Raw genomic sequence first — 25,271 nt, 5'->3', positions numbered from 1 at the left:
TGTTGTTCCCCGACGGAGAATCTCACCTGGTCCCTCAACACTAGCTCCATAGCAAAGAAAGCCCAGCGGTGTCTCTACTTTTTGCGAAGGCCGAGGTAAGTCCATCTCCCACCCTCCATCCTCATCACATTCTACAGGGGTTGTATTGAGAGCATACTGAGCAACTGCATCACTGTCTGGTTCGGAAATTGCACCATTTCGGATTGCAAGACCCTGCAGCGGATAGTGAGGTCAGCTGAGAAGATCACCGGGGTCTCTCTTCCCGCCATCACGGACATTTACACTACACACTGTATCCACAAAGGAAACAGCATTATGAAGGACCCCATGCACCCCTTGTACAATCCCTTCTCCCTCCTGCCGTCTGGGAAAAAACTCCGAAGCATTCGGGCTCTTAGGACCAGACTATATAACAGTTTCTTCCCCCAAGCTATCAGACTCCTCAATACCCAAAGCCTGGACTGACACCTTGCCCTACTGTTCTGTTTATTATTTATTGTAATGCCTGCACTGTTTTTGTGCACTTTATGCAGTCCAGTGTAGGTCTGTAGTATAGCTTTCTCTGTGTTTTTTTTAATTACGTAGTTCAGTCTAGTTTTTTGTACTGTGTCATGTAAACCATGGTCCTGAAAAACGTTGTCTCATTTTTACTGTGCACTGTACCAGCAGTTATGGTCTAAATGACAATAAAAGTTGACTTGACTTGACATGCTCAGACCTAAGTTTTGAGATGTGTCTATTTTAATGCAACGAGTGTTGTGAACAAAACGGATGAGCTTAGAGTGTGGATCAGTAGTTGGAGATATAATATGATGGCCATTACAGAGACTTGAATGGCTCAGGGACAGGAATGGTTACTTCAAGTGCTGGGTTTTAGATGTTTCAGAAAGGACAGGGAGGGAGGCAAAAGAGTTGGGGGCATGGCACTGTGGATCAGAGATAGTGTCACGGCTGCAGAAAAGGTGGATGCCATAGAGGGATTGTCTACGGAGTCTCTGTGGCTGGAGGTTAGGAACAGGAAGGGGTCAATAACTTTACTGGGTGTTTTTTATAGGCCGTCCAATAGTAACAGGGATATCGAGGAGCAGATAGGGAAACTGATCCTGGAAAGGTGTAATGATATTGACACAATATGTAGCTAAGCCTACAAGAGGAGAGGCTGTACTTGATTTGGTATTGGGAAATGAACCTGGTCAGGTGTCAGATCTCTCAGTAGGAGAGCATTTTGAAGATAGTGTTCATAATTCTGTCTCCTTTACAATAGCATTGGAGAGAGGTAGGAACAGACAAGTTAGAAAAGTGTTTAATTGGAGTAGGTGGAATTATGAGGCTATCAGGCAGGAAATTGGAAGCTGAAGTTGGAAACAGATGTTCTCAGGGAAAAGTATGGAAGAAATGTGGCAAATGTTCAGGTGATATTTGTGTGGAGTTCTGTATAGGTACATTCCAAAGAGACAGGGAAGTTATGGTAGGGTACAGGAAACGTGGTGTACAAGGGCTGTAATAAATCTAGTCATGAAGAAAAGGAAAGCTTACAAAAGGTTCAGAGAGCTAAGTAATGTCAGAGATCTAGAAGATTATAAGGCTAATAGGAAGGAGCTTAAGAAGGAAATTAGGAGAGCCAGAAGAGGCCATGAGAAAGCCTTGGTGGGCAGGATTTAGGAAAACTCCAAGGCGTTCTACAAGTGTGAGGAAAGCAAGAGAATAAGACGTGAAAGAATAGGAACTATCAAGTGGGAAAGTGTGTATGGAACTGGAGGAAATAGCACAGATACTTAATGGATATTTTACTTCAGTGTTCGCTATGGAAAAGGATCTTGGTGATTGTAGTGATGTAGCAGGATATTGACAGGATGCAAAACTGAGCTGAGAAGTGGCAGATGGAGTTCAACCCAGATAAGTGTGAAGTGGTTCATTTTGGTAGGTCAAATATGACGACAGACCTGGGAAAAAAACCTCTGATTATCCACACAATCAATGCCTCTCATCATCTTATACACCTCTATCAGGTCACTTCTCATCCTCCATTGCACAAAGGAAAAAAGGCCAAGTTCACTCAACCTAATCTCATAAGGCATGCTCCCCATTCCAGGCAATATCTTGTAAATCTCTTCTGCACCCTTTCTATGGTTTCCACATCCTTCCTATAGTAAGATGACCAGAACTGAGAACAGTACTCCAAGTGGGGTCTGACCAGGATCCTATATAGCTGCAACATTAACCCTCAGCTCCTAAACTCAATCCCATGATTGATGAAGCCAATGCACCATAAGCTTTCTTAACCACAGAGTCAACCTGAGTAGCAGTTTTGATTGTCCTATGGACTCAGACCCCAAGATCCCTCTGATCCTCCACACTGCCAAGAGTCTTACCATTAATACTATATTCTGTCATCATATTTGACTCAGCAAAATGAACCACCTCACACTTATCTGGGTTGAACTCTATCTGCCACTTCTCAGCCCAGTTTTGCATCCTATCAATGTCCCACTGTAACCTCTGACAGTCCTCAAAGCTAACCACAACACTTCCAAACTTTGTGTCATCCACAAATTTACTAACCCATCCCTCCACTTCTTCATCCATGTCATTTATAAAAATCACAAAGAGTAAGGGTCCCAGAACAGATCCCCGAGGCACACCATTGGTAACCGACCTCCATGCAGAATATGACCCATCTACAACCACTTTTGCCTTCTGTGGGCAAGCCAGTTGTGGATCCACAAAACATTGTCCCCTTGGATCCCATACCTCCTTACTTTCTCAATAAGCATTGCATGCGGTGCTTTGTCCAATGCCTTGAGGAAATCCATATGCACTACATCTACTGCTCTACCTTCATCAATGTGTTTAGTCATATCCTCAAAAAGTTCAGTTAGGGTCGTAAGGCAAGGCCTGCCTTTGACAAAGCCATGCTTGCTATTCCTAATCATATTATGCTTCTCCAAATGTTCATAAATCCTGCCTCTCAAGATCTTCTCCATCAACTTACCAACCACTGAAGTAAAACTCACTGGTCTATAATCTCCAGGGCTATCTCTACTCCCTTTCTTGAATAAGAGGACTACATCCAGAACCCTCCAATCCTCCAGAACCTCTCCCGTCCACATCGATGATGCAAAGATCATCGCCAGAGGCTCAGCAATCTCCTCGCTCACCTCCCATAGTAGCCTGGGGTACATCTCATCTGGTCCTGGTGACTTATCCAACCTGATGCTTTCCAAAAGCTCCAGCACATCCTCTTTCTTAATACATGCTCAAGCTTTTCAGTCTGCTGTAAGTCAACCCTACAATCGTCAAGATCCTTTTCCGTAGTGAATGCTGAAGCAAAGTACTCATTAAGTACCTCTGCTACCTCCTCCAGTTCCATACACACATTTCCACTGTCACACTTGATTGGTCCTATTCTCGCATGTCTTATCCTCTTGCTCTTCACATACTTGCAGGTTGCCTTGGGGTTTTCCTTAATCCTACTCGACAAGGCCTTCTCATAGCCTCTTCTGGCTCTCCTAATTTCTTTCTTAAAGCTCCTTCCTGCTAGCCTTACAATCTTATAGATTTCTGTCATTATCTAGTTTTTTGAACCATTCATAAGCTCTTCTTTTCTTCTTGACTGGTTTTTTGTCTAGCCTTTGTACACCACGGTTCCTGTACCCTACCATCCCTTGCCTGTCTCATTGGAACATACCTATGCAGAACCCGTGCAAATATCCCCTGAACATTTGCCACATTTCTTCCGTACATTTCCCTGAGAACATTTGTACCAAATTTATGCTTTCAAGTTGCTGCCTGATAGCCTCATATTTCTCCTTATTCCAATTAAATGCTTTTCTAACTTATCTGTTCCTATCCCTCTCCAATGCTATGGTAAAGGGGACAGAATTCTGATCACTATCTCCAAAATGCTCTCCCACTGAGAGACCTGACACCAGACCAAGTTCATTTTCCAAAACCAGATCAAGTACAGCCTCTTCTCTTGTAGGCTTATCTACATATTGTGTCAAGAAACCTTCTTGAACACACCTAACAAACTCCACCTCATCTAAACCCCTTACTCTAGGGACATGTGAATCGATATTTGGGAAATTAAAATCTCTCACCACGACAACCCTGTTATTATTACACCTTTCCAGAATCTGTCTCCCTATCTGCTCCTCAATGTTCCTGATAGTATTGGGTGGCCTATAAAAACACCCAGTAGAGTTATCGACCCCTTTCTGTTCCTAACTTCCACCCACAGAGACTCCGTAAACAATCCCTCCATGTCTTCCGCCTTTTCTGCAGCCGTGACATAATCTCTAATCAACAGTGCCATGCACCCACCTCTTTTGGCTCCCTCCCTGTCATTTTTGAAACTTCTAAAGCCTGGCACTTGAAGTTACCATTCCTGACCCTGAGCCATCCAAGTCTCTGTAATGGCCACAACATTATAGCTCCAAGTACTGATCCATGCTCTAAGCTCATCTGCTTTGTTCATAATACTCCCTGCTTTAAAATAGACCCTTCTCAAACCATTGGTCTCAGCGCATCCCTTCTCTATCACCTGCCTATTCTCCCTTTCACATTGTATCTAAGCTTTCTCTATTTCTGAGCAAACCGTCTCTTCCTCCATCTTATCAGTTTGGTTCGCACCCCCTAGCAATCCTAGTTTACTTGCTTACTTGCTGCCCATTATGCCTAGTGGCATGTAAGGTAGCAACGAAGGTCCTCCACTCCTGTTTATTTTGGTATAGCTTCTGAATGGTACCCGGGTGTAGTTCAGGGTCTTCAGCTCTCCCTCTACAGTTTGACGCCAGATATTCTTGGATCTTCCTCTTTTCCCCTTTCCTTCTGGTGTCCATTGGAGGTCTATACATGTGATATTATCAGATTCCCTTCTAAGCACATGCCTGATCCAGCTTCATAGCCTTCTCATGAGGATGGTTTCAATGCTCTCTTGATGGCATTGAGCAAGTAGTTCATCATTTAAGATGATGTTTGGCCAGAATATTCTTAAGATTCTTCTCAGGTTCTTTGTGTGGAAGACTGACAACTTAGTGAGGTCACTTTCTGCGTCATTCTCCAGCATTCTGATCCATAGAAGAGGGTAGAAAGAACACAGCTCTGATACAATTTTAGCTTGGTCTTGGTGTTGCACTGCTGGGATCTCCATACATTGCGGAGCATTCTGAAGGCATTTCTGGCCTTGCTTAGATGGTTCTTGATGGCGTTGCCTGCTCCTCCATCGTGTCTGACAGTGCTGCCCAGCTAGGTGAACTCCTCTGTTGTAGAAAGGTCTTCTCCATTGACTTGGATTGTTGAGGGGTTTGAGATGTTCCACGTCATCACCTCCGTTTTCTTCAAACTAATCTTCAGGTTTAAACTCACCCCAACAGCCTTTGCAAACCTCCCCGCCAGGATATTGGTCCCCCCGGGATTCAAGGACAACCCATCTTTTCTGTACAGGTCATGCCTGCCCCAAAAGAGGTCCCAATGATCCAGAAATCTGAATCCCTGCCCCCTGCTCCAATCCCTCAGCCACGCATTTATCCTCCATCTCATTCTATTCCGATACTTACAGTCACGTGGCACAGCCAGAAATCCTGAGATTACTACCTTTGTGGTCCTGCTTCTCAACTTCCTTCCTAACTCCCTGTAGTCTGCTTTCAGGACCTCCTCCCTTTTCCTGCTTGTGTCATTGGTACCAATATGCACCATGACCTCTGGTTGTTCTCCTTCTCACTTCAGGATATCATGGATGCGATCAGAAACATCCCAGATCCTGGCATCTGGGAGGCAAACTACCTGTCATGGTCTGATCTGGCTGTCCCCCATCTCACTCCTACCTCCTTGATTATACCTTAATTCCAGTTGTTACATTCCCAATTGCTGCTAGTTCACTTAATTACAACATACCTGGTTTCCATCAGAGACTGCAGGATAAGAACTCTGGCGTCACAACCACAGGCCGCCAGTTCGTTGGTCGATTCCCATGTGATAACTAAGTTCCCCGATACTTAGGACTGTTAGTTCTAAGTTCAGCTCTAGTTTCAAGTTATTCCATGAAAACCCTGTCTCCATGTCAAGATTCCTCCTGGCTATTTGTTCTACATTTGTGACTGAGCAAGTACCTCTCAGCCCTATCTCCGTGTCTGTGTCCTGCACTTGGATTCACCCCCAGTCACTCCATGTAACACTACCATCCGTGCTTCTTTCCTGCGTCCGCAGAATCGCCTGCCTGACCCCCTAACTATAGAGTCCCCTATCACTGCCGTCATCCTCTTCCTATTCCTATTCTTCTGAGCCACAGGGCCAGACTCTGTGCCAGAGGCACGGCTACTGTTGGTTCCCCACAGGTAGGCCGTCTCCCCCCTTCCCCAACAGTACTCAAGTAGGAGTACTTGTTGTCAAGGGGTACAGCCGCAGGGGTGCTCTCTACCCTCAGACTCCTGCCCTTCCCTCTCCTTCCTATCGCTCTGATACAATGTGTAACCTTGGACATTCAGCTCCCAACTACAACCAACCTTCAACTATGATTCAGTGATGGCCACAACATCATAGCTGGCAATCTGTAATAGTAAAACAAGATCATCCACCTTATTTGTTATACTCTGTGCATTGAGATATAACACTTTGAATACTGTATTTGCTACCCTTTTTGATTCTGCATCCCTAATGTATTGATATTCACCCTGCTGGCTGCAATTTTGTCCTATCATCTGCCTGCCATTCCTAACAGTCTGACTACATGATATCTTCACTTTTTAATCATCTGTCATATCCTGAGTCCCTTCACTCCAGTTCCCAGCCCCCTGATAAGTGAGTTTAAACTCTCCCCAACAGCTCTAACAAATCTGCCCACGAGAATATTGCTCCCCCCCCCCCACCATGTTCAAGTGCAACCCATCACTTTTGAACAGGTCATACCTCCCCCAGAAGAGATCCCAATGATCCAAAAACCTGAAGCCCTGACCCCTACACCAGCTTCTCAGCCATGCAATTATCTGCCAGATCATCCTGTTTCTACCCTCACTGGTGTGTGGCACAAGTAGCAATCCAGAAATTTCTACCCTGGAGGTCTAAATTCTCAGCTTTCTGCCTAGCTCTCTAAATTCTCTCTTCAGGACCTCTTTGCTTTTTTCTTCTTATGTCATTGGTACCAATATGTGCAAAGACATCTGGCTGCTCTCCCTCCCTCTCCAAAATGCTGTGGATGCAATCCAAGATGTCCCTGACACTGACACCTGGGAGGCAACATAACATTCAGGTGCAAACACGAGGAAATCTGCAGATGCTGGAAATTCAAACAACACACACAAAATGCTGGTAGAACACAGCAGGCTAGGCAGCATTTATAGGGAGAAGCGCTGTCGACGTTTCGGGACGAGACCCTTCGTCAGGAGGTGTTCTGTTCACATCCACAGAATTTCCTGTCTGTTCTGCTGACCATTGAGTCCCCTATTACTGCTGCTCCTCTCTTCTCCCTGTTTCCCTTCTGCATCATGGACCTGTGCTCAGTGCCAGTAACCTGGTCTCTATGGCATTCCCCTGGGAGGTCATCCCCCAAAGTATCCGTAACTCTTTACTCATTATTGAGGAGAATGGCCACGGGATGCGCTGCACTAACTGCCTATTTGCCTTCCCATTTCTTCTCCTGACAGTCACTCAGTTACCTGCCTCCTGCAACTTAGGAGTGACTACTTGACTACTTCCCTGTAACTCCTATTGATGAACTCTTTGTTCTCCCGTAGGAGCTGAAGGTTATCCAGCTGCTGCTCCAGATCCCTAACACTGTCCTCAAGGAGCTGCAGCCGGATGCTCTTTACACAAATGTAGTTCCCAGGGAGTCTCTGGATTTCCCAGGACTCCCAACATCTGGCATGAAGAACCCAATTGGCCATTTAAACTACACTAAGTACTCCTGACACTGTAAGAAAACAAACTTACCCAGACAATTAACCCAGAGCCAACAGCTGAAGCCACCTTTGAGCCAAAGTCTCACTGTACTGTGAAGACTCCACTGAAACATCTATTCAAGGTGTGCTGAATTTGAAGAACTTTCTCTCCTATTTCCTTTCACCCCACAGATGCTGCTTGACCTGCTGATCAGAGAAGGTAGAATCCAGAACAGTACCACACCATAAGACCCTTCAGCCCATAATGTTGTGGTGTCCTTCTAACTTACTCTAGCATCAATCTAACCTCTCCCACCTACATAATCCTTCATTTTTCTATCATCCACGTACCTATATAAGAGTCTCTTAAATGTCCTTAATGTATTTGCTCCTCCCTCCACCCCTGAAAAGGTATTCCAGGCACCCACCATTCTCTGTGTAAGAAACTTACCCCCGACTTCCCCTTTTATATCTTCCTCCAATCTCCTTCAAATTAGGTATTGCCACCTTGGGGGAATATCTTGACTGTCCCCTCTATCTATGCCACTTATTATCTTGTACATGCTTAACAAGTCCATAAGCCAGAAGACCATAAGATATAAGAGCAGAATTATGCCATTACGGCCTCTGCACTCTCTCAAAATCAGCACCCTGCAGTTCCTTGTATTGGCAGGTGAGGGCATACCACATTCTCTTCTCCCAACCCCGAAGCTCCTTCAAGATTGCTTAATATCATTTCCAGCACACAAGAGTAAGGATAACAAAATAATTGTTACTCCGGATCAAATGTAGCGCAAAAAAACCCATAAAAAATAAAGAATGCAATAATAATAATAATTTAGCAGTCCATGCAAGCATTCTGTTAAGAAGCACACACCACTAAACTTAAGTGAAATCACAACCCAGAAAAATGAAGAAATTATCACTATAGAAGAAAAATGTAATGACCCTCCATAGAAGACATCCCCATGATCTGAGCAGACTAGATTATCGACAAGGAAGCATCAAATACTTGGCTCAGAGTTGAAGACCTCTTCCCAGAAACAGAGGGGTTCCTTGTGGCAATACAGGATCAGGTTGTAAACACAAAAATATCAAAAATACATAATAAAAGTCTGACAAATTCAAGATAATAAATGCTGAAAACACCAATAAAAGCCAGAAATAATCCAACATATTACAAGATCCTACAGAAGTTTAACTCAATCTGATTACTTACATAGACAGTCAAATGACAAACATCATTCACCAAAATCTTGCATTAAAATACTGATTCATAAAAGAACCTATACCTTACTATAAGTACAAACCTGATCAAGTTTTAGAGTCCCACAGATTGTTACAGATAGGACATCCGGATATAATGAAACAGGATAAACAACTCATTTAATCGATACAGCCATTCCAAGCACACATAACTTACAGAAATCAATAAGCGAAAACACCAGAAATATGCTGAAATAAAAGAGGAAATTGAAAGACTATGGAACATGAACAGGGTATACATTGTCCCAATAGTAATGTTTACAACTGGTGTCATCTCAATTGTGTATTAATAGCATTAAACAATTAGGGCTACACAACAATAGTTATATAAATCTTCAGAAAACCACAATACTGAACACCACTAGAATAGTCCGAAAGTTCCTAGCAATAGAGAAATGAGTGTGCTTGGCTATGGCTGTACCTCAGGTTTTACCAGTTTGAGCTGAGAAAAAATAAAAATACAATAATAAAATACACCTTAATAAATATAAATACATAAAAGAGCTTACCTTTTGATTGATTGATTGTATGTCCATAAGATGACACTGGGCTGTACATAAGGTGACTGACAGGAAATGATAATGTAGTGATGGTGGAGTGTGGAGGAGTGGGTTAGAGGGCAGAGATGTTGATTAGCTTTACAGCTTGGGGAAAGTGTCTGTTTTGAGTCTGGTGCTGCTGGACTGGATACTACATAGCCTCCACTTTAATGGGAGTGGGACATACAGTCCATGAGAAGTGTGAGTGAGATCCACCATGATGTTTCTGGCCCTTTTCCAGCAACTTCCTGAATATATGTCCTCGATAGTGGATAGGCTGGTGTCGGTGATGCATTGGGCAGGTTTGACTACTGGTTGCAGAGTCCTTCTGACTGCCACAGTGCAGTTTCCGTGCCAAGCAGCGATGTTGGGATGCTCTCTACTGTGCATCTGTAGAATGATATGAGTATGGACGTTCAAAGTCCAGCTCCCTTTAACCTCCTCAGCCTTCCCATAATGGGAGGGGAGGGGTGGCCATGGTGCTTCAGTTGCCCTCTGCTGCATCATGTTGTGTAGAAGATATAGGTAATCCCATTCTCCGTGCTGGCTAATGAAGGAGAACCCTCCAGATTTCCTCCAATCCCTTGGTGAATTCTCAGCATCCCCCTGATCACAGTATGGTGTCCCATTTACAGATGCCACTGTGGACTCTGAGATTCTTTGGTGACCTCCCGTTTCAACATAACACCATAAGACCATCAGTCATAGGAGCAGAATTAGACCATTCAATCCACTGAGTCTACTCCTCCATTCCATCATGGCTAATTTATTATCCCTCTCAACCCCCATTCTCTTGCTTTCTCCCTGGAACCTTTTACACCCTGACTAATCAAGAACTTATCAACCTCCACTTTAAACATACTCAAAGACTTGGCCTTCACAGCTAACTGTGGTAATGAATTCCACAGATTCACAACCCTTTGCTAAAGAAATCCTTCCTCATTTCTGTTCTAAATAGACTTCCCTCTATTCTGAGGCTGTGCCCTCTGATCCCACTATAGGAAACATCCTCTCCGTATTCACTTTGTCTAGACCTTTCAATATTCAATGGGTTTCAATGGGATTCCCCCTCATTCTTCTGAACTTCAGCAAGTACAGGCCCAGAATCACCAAATGCCCCTCAAGTGCTCCTTCTGATAGAACCCTGCATTAGGGCCAGTTATGTCTTAAGAAGATAAGACATTCCTGGGCGATCTGGGGTGTTTTGATTGCCATCAGTTTGCAGACCATGACCCCTCCATGAATGATAGAGAGCCACAGACTGAGCACCCACCCAGTGCCCTCCCTGCAAAAAAGGAGGAAGCTGTGCATTATGGTGACTTTACAACATACATGTAACCCATTAGCCTCTCCCCTAGCCTACTGGAGAGTGTGTCTGTTCCATCAAGATAGTATCCTTCTGATCCGAAACCCAGAGATTCCCGACTTGCTTCACCTCTTCGATGATATACACTCACCCAGACTCACTACCACAGCCTCACCCATCCACCTTCTCCCTCACCTGGTCTCACCTGTCACCTGCCAGGTTTTACTCCATTCCCTCCTGCCACCTTTTTATTGTGCCTACTGCACCCTTCCTTTCCAGTCTTGATGAAGGGTCTTGGCCTGAAACATCGACCCCTTCCTTTCTAGTCTTGATGTAGGATCTCAGTCTGAAACGTTGACTCTTTCTTTTCCAGTTCTGGTGAAGGGTCTCGGCCTGAAACATTGACACTTTATTCCTCTCCAAGCTCCTGCTAAAACTTGGTGTAACTTTGCAGAGTTGCAAGGTGACAACAATATATTAGCACTTTCAACCTTAAAAAACAATCAGCAAAGTTCACAACTAAAAAAATGAAATCTACAATGTTTCTCAAATAACTCCTAATGTGAGAAAAAAGCTTTCACAGCAGCAGTTGATATTTTGGCCTGAGACCCTTAATCAGGGCTGGAAAGGAAGAGGAAAGATGCCAGAAGGAGTGGGAGAGAGACGGAGGACAAGATTGAAGATGGCAGGTAAAGCCAGGTGGCTGTGAGATGGGTTGAAGTGAGAAGCTGGGAGGTGAAAGGTGGAAAAGGCAAAAGGCTGGAGAAGAAGGAATCTGATAGGAAAGAAGAGTGGACCATGGGAAAAGGAGGGAGGAGGAGGGGAAGAAGCACCAGAGGGAGGTGATAAGCAGATGAGGAGAAGAGAAAAGGTCAGAATGAGGAATAGAAGAGGGAAGGGGGAAGGGGGAAAGTTACTGGAAGTTGGAGAAAATATGTTCATCCCATCAGGTTTGAGGCTACCCAGAAGCGTAGCCTCATCATGGCAGAAAAGGAGGCCATGGACCAGCATGTTGGAATGGGAATTGTGATTGGAATTGAAATGGTTGGCCACTGGGAAATCCTGCTTTTTGCATATGGAGCAAAGTTGCTTGAAAAAGCAATCCCCAGATCTATGTCAGGTCTCACAATGTAGAGGAGGGCACATCAGGAGCACCAGATACAGACTATCAGTTGAAGTGTTGCCTCACTTGGAAAGACCGGGCTCTGAATGGAGTTGAGGGAGGTGGTGAATGGCCAGGTATAGCACTTCTTCCATCTGCAGGGATATGTGTCAGGAAATAAATTAAAGTGCACCAAGTTGAAGACTCAAACACTTGTTTAATGAACAAATAGCATTTGAAATTGATAACTCCACCCCTCTCTCTGGAGGAATTTGTAGCAAAAGGGTTCAATGTGTAAACCAGCTGCCTAGTTTCTGAAGGAGTGCCATGCCTCATGGAGTTAACCCCCAACTTCTTCCAACTGACACAGTTAAGTTTTTCCCAATGAACTATTTTAGTGTGGTGAATAGTGAAAGACATGGTCCTGTACATGTGGAGTCACTAGCAGGATTCAGCAAAGTAATATTGTCACTAAAATGGAGGGGAGCAAATTGTCTCCTTGTGGAGGACTGCCAGAGGATCAGATGAGAGAAATTCTTTCCCAAGTTTAAGGATAAGGGTTGCTGGGCATCCTAGACAGAGTAAAGAAGGAAACAGCCTCTTTAAGGCTTTTATGTGGTGGTGGGGGGGGGGGGTGTTGATGAAGGGATGCACTGCTTCAGCAAGAGGCTTGTTTACTTACAGTGGATCAACAGGACTCTTTCCAAGTTCATATTGTATGGTCTTATGGTTTTTTCCTTGACATCCTAAGGTAAACTTAAAATGATCCCAATTGATTTTGGGCTGTATATGGGATAATCTATCAACATGAATGAAAGTTTAACTATGGCCTAGCTTTAGAAAGGAGCTTGAAGTTATGAAGGTGATAAATGATTTGAAAAATCATTATCCTCATTAGGCACCAGCCTGTTTCCTTCTGTATGGTTATACATAGAGGTTAGATGTGTATCTTAAGCCCGTTATCCCTACTGGAACATAGGCAGCTCGTCAGAATCCTCCAACCTGAGCTGATAGGAGATTGATTGGCCCCGTGGCTTCAGCTTTCATCGCACTGCTTCATACGTCTTCTAGAACCTCTCTCAGAGATAAGGTCTTTGGAGCTTCTGTTGGCATTTCTGTACGTATATAATGTATAGATTCATAATTACACATTGTAATCATGTGATCATCTGTAGCCTATGGAATTATTAAATTATAATATTAAGTTGCACCTTAAAACATGAACTTATACATAAATAGACCTGCAAGTATGAGGAGGTAGAACAAGTAATTCTGAACACGTACATGAGTTGAAAATAACCCAGGATTTGTAATCTAAAATTGCGTAAAGGAGCCAATAATAAAGGTCTGATTTTTCAGTCAGAGCAGCTTCTTCATTCGTGATTCTATTATCAGCTTTTATTCAAGAGTGGTAAAAATATTTCTTTAAAAACTGAGTTTGCTCTTTAAAAATAATTTAAAACCTATTTTATGAGTCTGCTTTATTACTCAACAAAATGTACTGATGGTTCAGTGAAGCACAATATTTCCTCAAGCCAAGTCCCGTCTTCAACAGAAATGGTGTTCTATCTCACCTCTCTATTCATGTGCTGTCACCAGTAACTCATGCCAATCACTTCCAGCTCAAGGATAAATCTGTCTGAGTGACTCCAATTACAGTGACAGCTGTTTCCTTCACATTAGATTGTATCTTGCTGGCGTAGCTGACTGAACTCAGTGCTGCAATCAGTTTATTGTATTATCTTCATTCCAATCATTGGATAAGTTTCACTTATTTTTGAACAACTTAGAACTTTGCTATGCCATATAAGTTTTAAAGTCTCCATTAAATTAATTGATATAAATTGCAAGCAATGTGTCTGCAATTTCCTTGGGTCTGTTCTGATAAACACATATTCTTTTCTTTTTGGAAGCTGCTAGATACCATCCATTCCCTGAAACATTCATGGTAGGGAGATGATTGGAGAAAATTCTAAGGGATGGACTTTACTGGCATTTGGAAGAGGAGACTCGTTAGGGATAGTCAGCATGGTTTTGGGTAGGGTAGGTCTTGTCTCATTATTGTGATAGTGTCTTTTGAGGGAGTGACAAGATGGTTGATGAAGGTAGGGTATATTGTCTTTATGGACTTTAGTCAATGTTTCAGCCTGAGGCCCTTCATCAGGACTGGTTATTCAGACACAGGTGGATTAAGTTACAAGTAATACTTGCATTATGTAAGTACTAACAATGATTCTAGTGTAAGACAATAACTGAATCAAGATACAAAGGCCTTACATTTGCAAAGGTTTGGTATTGATATCGAAATTGACTGTACTGATTTTATTTATTTTATTTGGAGATACAATGCAGGAGTAGACTCTTCTGGCCTAATAAGCCAACGCCGCCCAATTACACCATGTGACCAATTATCCAACCAACCCGTATGTCTTTGGACTCTGGGTGGAAACTGGAGCATCTGGAAGAAGCCCTTATGGACTTAGGGGGAATGTACAAACTCATTACAGATAGTGACAGAATTGAACTAGAGTCTCAGGCACTGTAAGAGCATTACACTTGCCTGATCTCCTGGAGTGACTGGGAAGAATGTAGCTTCATAAAGGTTTCACACTGTGGAAATCTTCACTTCCAAAGCAGAAGCAGTCCCTGATGCAAATGTTGACTGCAGGCAATTGTGTTTCCAAGTCTGGGGCACCCCATGGTGTAAAGCATGAAGCAAAGCAGTTTTACCTCGAGAATGTGGAAACCCATTCTGTAGAAGGGACTAAGCCTAAGGGAGCTCACCACAAGGATTATTGCACAACTCAGCCTAGTGGTACATTCAGAACTCCCAGAGAAACACCATCTTCTGCCTACATCATGAGCTATGACAAATTCTGCAGGGAGAAATAAACAAGTGAGAATTAGACCAAAAATCCAAAAATGGAGAATCAATTCAAATAACAAGAAAGTACATGAAATATATCGTGGAAACATAAATAATAGTAGTTACTGAAAATATTAGAAATATCTTCTTTCATGAGAAGGACCTCTGGGTCTGTGCAGGTCACAGGTTTTATGAGTAAGTCTTTAACTCTGTGGTACTTTATCTGAAAGAATATCAGAATCAGAGTCAGTCAGAATCAAAATCTGAATCAGTCACAATCAGAATCATAGAACATAGATATCTATAGCACATCACAGGTCCTTTGGCCCATAATGTTGTGCCAACCATGTAACCTACTCTAGAAACTGCCTAGAATTTCCCTACTGCATAGCCCTCTATTTTTCTAAGTTCCATGTATCTATTTAAGAGTCTCTTAAAAGACCTTATTGTATCCCCCCCCCCAACAATCATCACCGGCAGTGCATTCCATGCACCCACCACTCTCTGTGTGAAAAACTTACCCCTGACATCCCCTATTTCCACAGTACCTATTTCCAAGCATCTTAAAACTATGCCCCCCTCATGTTCGCCATTTCAGCCCAGAGGAAAAAAAAACCTCTGACTATTCACATGATCAATGCCTCTCATCATCTTGTACACCTCTATCAGGTCACCTCTCACCTTCCAATGCTCCAAGGAGAAAAGGCCAAGATCATTCAATCTATTCTCATAAGGCATGCTCTCCAATCCAGGCAACATCCTTGAAAATCTCCTCTGCACCCTCTCTATAGTTTCCACATCCTTCCTGTAGTGAGGTGACCAGAACGGAACACAATACTCCAAGTGGGATCTGACCAAGGTCTTATATAGCTATAACATTAGCTCATGGCCTTTGAACTCAATCCCACAACTGATGAAGGCCAAAACACCATACGCCTTCATAACAACACTATCAACCTGTGCAGCAGCTTTGAGTGTCCCATGGACATGGTTTCCAAGATCTCTCTGATCCTCACACTGCCAAGAGTCTTACCATTAATACTTTACTCTGCCATCATATTTGACCTACCAAAATGAGCCACTTCACACTTATCTAGATTGAACTCCATATGGCACTTATCAGCTCTGTTCTGCATCCTATCAATGTCCTGCTGTAAACTCTGGCAACCCTCAAGACTATACACTACACCCCTAACTTTTGTGTCATTGGCAAACTTGCTAACCCATCCTTCCACTTCCTCATCCAGGTCATTTATAAAAATCACAATGATGAGAATTCCTAGAACAGATTCCTGCAAAGCACCACTGGTCACTGACCTCCATGCAGAATACAAACTAACTACAACCACCCTTTCCCTTCTGTGGGAAGCCAATTCTAGATCCACAAAGCAAGGTCCCCTTGGATCCCATGCCTTCTTACTTTCTGAAGGAGCTTTTCATGGGGAACCTTATCAAATGCCTTACTGAAATCCATATGCACTACATCCACTGCTCTACCTTCATTAGTGTGTTTTGTTACATCCTCAAAAAATTCAATCAGGCTCGTAAGGCATGACCTGCCCTTGACAAAGCCATGCTGGCCATCCCTAATCAGACTGTGTTTCTCCAAATGCTCATAAATCCTGCATCTCAGGATCTTCTCCAACAACTTGCCCACCACTGAAGTCAGATTCACTGGTCTATAATTTCCTGGGTTATCTCTACTCCCTTTCTTTAACAGGGGAATAACATTTCCAACTCTCCAATCCTCCAGTACTTCTCCTGTCCCTATTGATGATGCAAAAATCATTGCCAGAAGTACAGCAATCTCCACCCTCACTTCCTACAGTAGCCTGGGGTATATCTCATCCGGTCACGGCAACTTATCTAACTTAATGCTTTTCAAAAGCTCCAGTACATCCTCTTTGTTAATATCTATATGCTCAAGCATTTCAGTCCGCTGTAAGTCATCCCCACAGTTGCCAAGGTCCTTTTCCCTGGTGAATATTGAAGCAAAGTATTGAATCAATCAGAATCTGGATCAGTCAGCATCAGAATCAGGTTTATTGTCACTGACATAGGTTGTGAAATTTGTTGTTTGCAGCAGGTCATTGCAATACACAATGATAAAAACTATAAATTACAATAAGAATATATTTGCACTATAAATAGTGCAAAAAGATCAAATAGTGAGATAGTGTTCATGGGTTCATAGATCATTCAGAAATATGATGACAGAGGAACAATACTATTCTTGAAATGTTGATGGTGTGTCTTCAGGCTCCTGTACCTCCTCTCTGATGGTAACAATGAGAAGAGGCATGTCCTGTATGGTGAGGGTCCTTTGTGCTACTGCTTTCTTGAGACACTACCTCTTGAAGGTGTCTTCAATGTTGATCTAGATATTTGATGAATAAAATTCAGTGTGCGATGATTTCTAGTGAAATTTGCAGATGAAAGTTTCTAATTTGTTGACTCAGGGTAGTTGTGGTAGGTATTTCCAAATGGAAATTTCAGTGTTGGGCATTTCAGACTGAAGTCCTATAGGTTACTTCTGGTAAGATGGTGGCATGATCGGATGCAGTGGCCTCCTGGGGTCCAACCAAAAAGTTTTTGTGTTTGTTAAATGTCTTTTTAACAATTGCGAAACAATACTGGACTCCGAGAACTTAGGGTACTGCAAACCTACCCATCAATGAGGTGCTTATTGATTGGATGAGCTGGTCTGGGTGTCAGAGGAGCTGGACAGGATGTTGGAGGAGCTGAACTGGGTGCAGACCATGTTGTTGCCTACTACAGGACGGCATCAAATGCATCAGAGTTGGTCTGTGGAGGTAGCGTGCAGTATAACCTTGGGTGTTTGTCTTAGATGTTTCTCTTGCGATTGCAAGTCCCTTTTGGAAAGGGATGCCACAGGTCTGTTATCCTTGTTTGGTGGCATGACCTCAGTTGTAGCAAGGTCTGGACCTCAAGCCACAATCTTGCCTGCTGCTGCAGTCCATGAAAGGAGACACCAGAGGCAGTGTAGTGTGGCTTCTGCGCTCAGTTGGGGGCTGTCCTCTCGTGTTGGTGCTGCCCTCCAGTTTTGATCTATGGAATAACAGGCTGCACGCTGCTGAGAACTGCACCATCGGTCTGTGGGACTCGGGCTATACATATGTTTTTTACATGACAATGTTTTTTGTTTTGTTTGCTATTTTCATTCATGTGTTGTGTATGTTTTGCACCTCGGCACCAAAGGAATGCTGCTTCATTCAGCTGTGTTCATGTTTGGCTATTAAACTTGAATTTGATTTAATTGTAGGTAGATGTAGGATTCAATGTAAGTTGAAGATTCGGAATAATGGTTTCACCTCCCTCCTTGAGAAGCAAAACTCAAGGTCCCAACCTAGATCTGACACACAAAACTTCAGTGAGGATTCTCTGCCTACGGATCAGGAAACAAAGAATAAAGTCAGGTACTTTTTAAAGTTATTTTGCTTTTCTGTAAAACTTCAAATTATTTATTTGTGTTTTGCACACTTTTGTTTCTGGTAGATTTGTGTCTTCCTTATTTAGTACGTAGTCATAGAACACCATAGAATAGAAACAGGCCATTCAGCCTATCTAGTCCATGTTGAACTGCTACTCTGCCTAGTCCTATCGACCCACAACAGTATTATAGCCTCACATTCATGTACCCAACTAAACTCTGCTTAAATGTTGCAATTGAATCCACATCCATCACTTCTGCTGATAGTTCATTCCACACTCTCCTCAACCTCTGAGTGAAGAAAGTTCACCCCAGGTTGCTCTTAAGCATTTCACCTTTCACCCTTAACTCATGAACTCCAGTTGTAGTCTCACCCAACCTGTGGAAAAAGCCTGCTTGCTTTTACCATATCGATACCTCTCATAATTTTAATAGTTTGTACATGTCTCTGAAAATCTCTACATCTCATTAAAACCCCTGCAGCTTCATTGGAATTAATCCACTCCCAATGGTGGTTAGATTTGGTGAGATTTGGAGGGGGACACCTGTGCAGCACACATCTGAGGCATGGTTCCCATGTAGCTGGGCTGGAGGGTGAAAGGAAAATCTTGAAAATGCTCTGTCAGGTCTTGTCATCTTGGTATTTCTTCAATGTCAGCAGAACTGATGGTTTAGTGGCAACTAAATGAGTGAGTGTGCTTGATGAAAGCGTAGGCTCATCTGGGGCTTAGAATTCCAGTTAGGAATTAGACTGTGAACAGTTTCAGCCAGACAGGGCAATGTTTCAGCAGCATTTAAGATGAATGAATGGAAAATCTCTCGGTGTTGCTGAGCTCTGTGTCCGAGCTACCGAGGGACACTGTGATCTACAGGATCATGTAGATCAGTCGTGTGGGTTCATTAAATCCTTCCGTCTACCTCTAAACAAGTACTAACATTTCCTTCAGAATATGTCAATATCACCTGTCCTTTATCAACAAAGCACAAGCTACCACAACAGAATCATATTCAATTTAGAACAAAGGCAGAACACAGCTGGTGGCTTTGGTTTTGAGACTGGAGCTGTCCTTTACTGAGTGTCAAGGTGAAATTCCAGTCCAGACTCTCATTCAATCATGACTTTACTCTACAGAGTGGTATCATTAACATTTGGCTCAGTGGGATTTGGAGCACACAGCGATCTTATTACTCCTCAACAGGTCAAATTGGTAACAACAGGGAGTCTGCATACTGACATTTCTTTTTCCCTTTCAATGCACCTTCAATTCTTCCATTCCATTTCTGTTCCTTTAAGTTTATTTTATAGTTGCTTATAGCACTCAAGATGGAAGATATTTTGCTCTCTTTTTGCATGACTTATTTAATTAAATTTTTAAAATATACACTGTGTCCACTTTATTAGGTGTACATGTACACCTGCTCGTTAATGCAAATATCTATATCGGCCAATCGTGTGGCAGCAACTCAATACATAAAAGCATGCAGACATGGTCAGGAGATTCAGTTGTTGTTCAGACCAAACATCAAAATGGGGAAGAAATGTGATCTAAGTTACTTTGAATGTGGAATGGTTGTTGGTGCCAGACAGGGTGGTTTGAGTATCTCAGAAACTGCTGATCTCCTGGGATTTTCATGAACAACAGTTTCTAGAGTTTACAGAGAATGGTGTGAAAAACAAAAAAAGAACATTGAGTAGGTAACTGTTCTGTGGGCGAAAATGCCTTGTTAATGAGAGAGTTCAGAGGAGAATCACTGGACTGGTTCAAGCTGGCAGGGAGGTAACAGTAACTCAAATAACCACACGAAACAACAGTGGTGTGTAGAAGATCATCTCTGAATTGTTAACACAGTGAAACTTGAAGTCCATGGGCTACAACAGCAGAAGTTCACAGACATACAGGAAATCTCTAAGAAAGTGGCCACTAAGAGTAAATTTCTTATTGTAATTTATAGTAATTGTTTATTTATTCCACCGTACTGTTGCTGCAAAACAACAAATATTATGACACATATGAATGTTATTAAATCTGATACTATTTCTGACCTCTGATTTAGGAAGGTTGATATCAATCCAGGGTACTGATATCGCAAAGTATGTTGAGTTCCAAGTCATTGTGTGTGCTTGGTTGATAGGTTTTTTATTAGTCAGGGTTATGGGAAGAAGGTAGGAGAATGGGGTTGAGAGTGATAATAAATCAGCCATGATGGAATTGCAGAGCAGACACGATGGGCTATATAGCCTTAATTCTGCTCCTGTGTCTTATGGTCTTAAGTTATATACTGTAAGTATTTTAGTTTCTTGATAACTGAAATTGAAACAACAAACTAGGATTTCTTTCCTCAAAGTTACTTTAACCATTAGAGTGTATAAGGTGAAGACTGATGGTCTGGTAATACTACCGTGTGCACATTTACAACAGATTGTTGCTCTAAAGTGTGAAATTGTTTAGGAATGGTTAAAAATGAATGTAAGAGATTGGCTCTATGAAAAGGTGCAAGTCTGCTGGAATTTTTAAAAATAGCCTGGTATCAGAATTTTGCCTCCAGGGTTACAATCTGGTTCAAAGCTTAAAATTACCCAATGAAGAAACACCCTCAACTTTGCTGGAGTACAACAAATTAAATAACAGTGGCACCAGTGTTTAACCTAACAAACCATTGTTCACATCATGAAATCAATCCTGGACTCTGTGTGTGACCAAATATAAGTGTGTGTGTGTGTGTGTGTGTGTGTGTGTGTGTGTGTGTGTGTGTGTGTGTGTGTGTGTGTGTGTGTGTGTGTGTGTGTACCCACACATGTTATTAATACAGCCGATTGAATCACATGCCTGAGGAAATTCTGTAGGCAGTTCACAGAGACATGGTGATTGCACCCTGATCCATTCTTTGCTTAGCAACAACCATTTCAATAATGAATCTCACATGGGGTTAATTTTATCAAATACATTTCACAGTCTTTTTAGATGGGCTGTGCACAATGTATTTTAGTTTTACAGGATGCTGGTCAAGTTAAGTATCATTAAATCAGTCTTTGGAGTGAGTTCCCATGACAAACAAATTCAATCAAATATAAGGCTAAATTGATTTTTGGGCAATTTGTGTGCAGAGAAACAGCATTTTAAAATAAATGTATTTCTGAATTATTTTTCATTTTACTCTATTACTTTTACTAAATATTGCAAGTATTTCTCTAAATACTTAGCAAAAAGATTTAATGCTGTCTCACAAAAGCCTGATTGAAGGGAATGAATTAACCAAACCCACTACCACTCTGAGTAAAGTTCACTGAAGAAGGAGGCAGCTGAGACTTGCACAGGTAAAACTCAAAGGTGAATTCGTCTTCATGCATGGGAAGCATTGTTCAGGATTCCTACCACTCAACCCACAATCTCTTTGACCCAGGAAGGAGGTACAGGAGCATCGGGACTAGGACTGCAAGACTGAGTAACAGCTTCTTCCCTCAGGCTGTGAGACTAATGAATACCATGCCACCACCAAGGTCTCGTTACCAGGACAACGAGCTGTTAACTGTTTACCGTTTGCCTGCGGTATGCACTATGTGCATTTTGAACTACATGTATATTTTATTAACTTATTTGTGGTAATATTTTGGTTTATGTGCTGTGTGTGATATATGTTTTGTCGGTGCTGAAGGAAGTGGTCCAGAGGAATGTTGTTTTGGTTGGATGTATATATCTACAGTCAGATTACAATAAACTTGAACTTGAAATGATAGATTGAGGTTGATACCAGTTGTACATGTTTGGGTAAATCTAAGTACAAGGTCAGAAAGGAAAGACTTTAAGGTAACCCAAGGGTCGTGTGTCTTTCAGAGATGATGGTGTGGGATATACAAAGAAAAATGTGGAGGTAGGTTGGTGTATGGAAAGTTTTGGACTGATATGGGCCACAATTTTGCACTACTTTTAATCTTTAAATATTTATTATTGTAATTTATAGTAATTTTTATGTATTGCACTGTGCTGCTACTGCAATACAACAAGTTTCATGGCACAAGCCAGTGATAATAAACCTGATTCTGATACTTTTCTTCAGAATTTGCTGGACTGGGAATTAGTTTTCCAGATGTATCCAAGCCATTACTTTTAACCCACTCTGGCCTGATGTGTAAGCCCGAGTAGAAGTTTTGTTCACCAATATCTGAACTTGTCATGATCTGAGCTACTTAGTCAGTAACAAAGCATCACTTCTCTGCCGTGCTGTAAAGTGATGAGGGAAAACCATGGGAGTTGAATATTTGCAATTATCACACAGCGAGCCCGCAGCTCAGTACGTTTTCCAAATGTCAGCAACGTCATGAAAGCATTGCGCAATACAGACTGGATCAGTAATTAACTGCTTAGTGAATTAGGGTTTAAGAGCTGATTATGGACCAGAAAGGATAAGATGAGGGAACACAAACCAATCTTCAAAGAGGGATCAGAAGTGTAGAGAGTGAGCAATTTCAAGTTCCTAGATGTCAATATCTCTGAGGACCTAACCTGGTTTCAACGTATTGATGCAGCTAAAAAGAAGGCAAAATAGCAGCTATATTTCATTAGAAGCTTGATAAGATTATGGTTTATCAACTAAAGCACTCGACAACTTCTACAGATGTACCGTGGACAACATTCTGACAGGCACATCACTGTCTGGTATGTGGGGCTATTGCATAGGATCAAGTAAATTGCATGAAGTTGTAAAATTAGTCAGTTCTATCATGGGTACTAGCCTCCGTAGTATCCAAAATATCTTAAAGGAACAGTGCCTTTGGAAGGCAGTGTCTATCAGTAAGGACCCCCACCACTCAGGACATACTTTCTTCTCATTGTTACTATCAAGAACAAGGTACAGAAGCCTGAAGGAACATACTTAGTGATTCAGAAACAGCTTCTTCCCCTCTGTCATCTGATTTCTAAATGGACATTAAACCTATGAATACTATCTCGCTACTTGTTATTTCTGTTTTTCTTCCACTACTAATTTTACTTAACTATTTAATAAACATATATAACAAAGTTAACAAATTTCATGACATACACTGGTGATATTAAACCTGCTTCTGATATTAAAATACTGCCCCCTTAATATGCTTTTAGACATAAACTGATCATTGTCCATTTTTGTCATTACAGTATTTAATGTAAGGACTTTTCTTTAATTAATTAATTAATTCCTTACAACCCAGGTTCAAGTATTTCCAAATCCAAGTTTATTATTTATTCACTAAGAACAATGAATTAATTCAAAATAGATTCTTGTGGACTGAGATCAGGCTCAGTTTCTACACTTGGAGTATCGTAAGAAGTTTTGGGCCCCTTATCTAAGAAGGAATGTTCAGGCAATGGAGAAGGTCCAGAAGAGGTTTATGAGAATGATTAGGGAATTAAAGGGTCCAGACCATCATGAATAAACCCCTCTCAACCACTGAGCACATCTACATGAAATGCTTTCATAGGAATGCAGAATCCATCATCAGGGACCCCCACCACTCAGATCGGGCTTTCTACTCACTGCTGCCATCAAAAAGAAGGTACAGAAGCCTTAGGACTCACAGCACCAGGTTCAGGAACAGTTATTACCACTCAACCATCAGGCTCTTGAACCAAAGGTGATAACTTGACTCAACTTCACTTGCCTATTACTGAAATATTCCCACAACCAAAGGTCTCACTTTCAAGAACTTTTCATCTCATGGTTCTCAATATTTATTGCTTATCTATCTATCTATCTATCTATCTATCTATCTATCTATCTATTTATTATTTAGTTAGTTATTTTATTATTTCTTCTTTTGCATTTGCACTATTTGTTGTCTTCTGCATTCTGGTTGAACACCCTATTTGGGCAGTTTTTCATTGATTCTGTAGGTTATTATTCTATAGATTTATTGAGTATGCACAAGAAATGAATCTTAGGGTTGTATATGGTGGCATCTATGTACTTTGATAATAAATTTACTTTGAACATTGAATTTTGAACATATGAAGAGAGCTTGATGGTTCTGGGCCTGTACTCACTGGAGTTTAGGAGAACGAGGAGGGAGTCTCATTAAAACCAATCAAGTATTGAAAGGCCTAGATAGTGTGGATGTGGGGCGGATGTTTCCTATAGTGGGAGAGTCCAGGACCAGAGGGCACAACCTCAGAATAGAAGGGCAACCCTTTAGAACAGAGATAAGTAGGAATTTCTTTTGTCAGAGTGTGGTGAATCTGTGGAATTCATTGCCACAGATGGCTGTGGAGGCTAAGTCATCAAATATATTTAAAACAGAGGTTGATAGATTCTTTTGTTGTCAAGATATCAAACGTTATGGGGAGAAGGCAGGAGAACAGGGTTGGGAATTAGAATAAATCAAATGGTGAAGCAGACTCGATAGGCTGAATGGCCTAGTTCTGCTGCTATGTCTTACGATCTCAACTGACCCCTCACCCCTGGGAGCTTGTTTGCTGGAAGCTGATGATTGTTGAGAATCCCTACTGGTAAGGTATACTGATGATCAATGTCAAATCTAGTCTGTGTCCAAACCTGCTTTGGTATTATGTGTTTCGGAGGAACAAGAGATATCCTGACTACATTCACAAGCAATCTCCCAGTGTTGGTATTGGTATTGGATTATTGTTGTCACATGTACCCAGTTACACTGAAAAGCTTTCCTTACATATTGTAATACAGATCAGATCATTACACAGTGCATTGAGGTAGTACAAAGTCAAACAATAACAAAACAAAATAAACCATAGCAGAGAAAGTGCAGTGCAGGTAAACAATAAAATGCCAGATCATTACGACATTTGATTGCAAGGCCAGGAGTCCATCTTATCATACAGGAGGCTCATTCAAGAATCTGATAACGGTAGGATAGAA

The 25,271-nt window shown here is 41.9% G+C and overlaps 1 long non-coding RNA gene across 1 annotated transcript in view; it reads left to right on the top strand.

Moving 5' to 3' along the window:
• The window catches only part of LOC132378226 (uncharacterized), a 105,572-nt gene that overhangs the window by 79,989 nt on the left and 312 nt on the right, over positions 1–25,271 (top strand). The window contains exon 6 of the long non-coding RNA XR_009506924.1: positions 18,237–18,390. This is a non-coding gene — a long non-coding RNA (uncharacterized LOC132378226). The remainder of the gene's footprint in view (positions 1–18,236; positions 18,391–25,271) is intronic.

This window comes from Hypanus sabinus, chromosome 20 (genome assembly GCF_030144855.1).
Source record: "Hypanus sabinus isolate sHypSab1 chromosome 20, sHypSab1.hap1, whole genome shotgun sequence".
NCBI lineage: Eukaryota > Metazoa > Chordata > Chondrichthyes > Myliobatiformes > Dasyatidae > Hypanus > Hypanus sabinus.
This window is presented reverse-complemented; position numbering and strand designations above follow the sequence as displayed.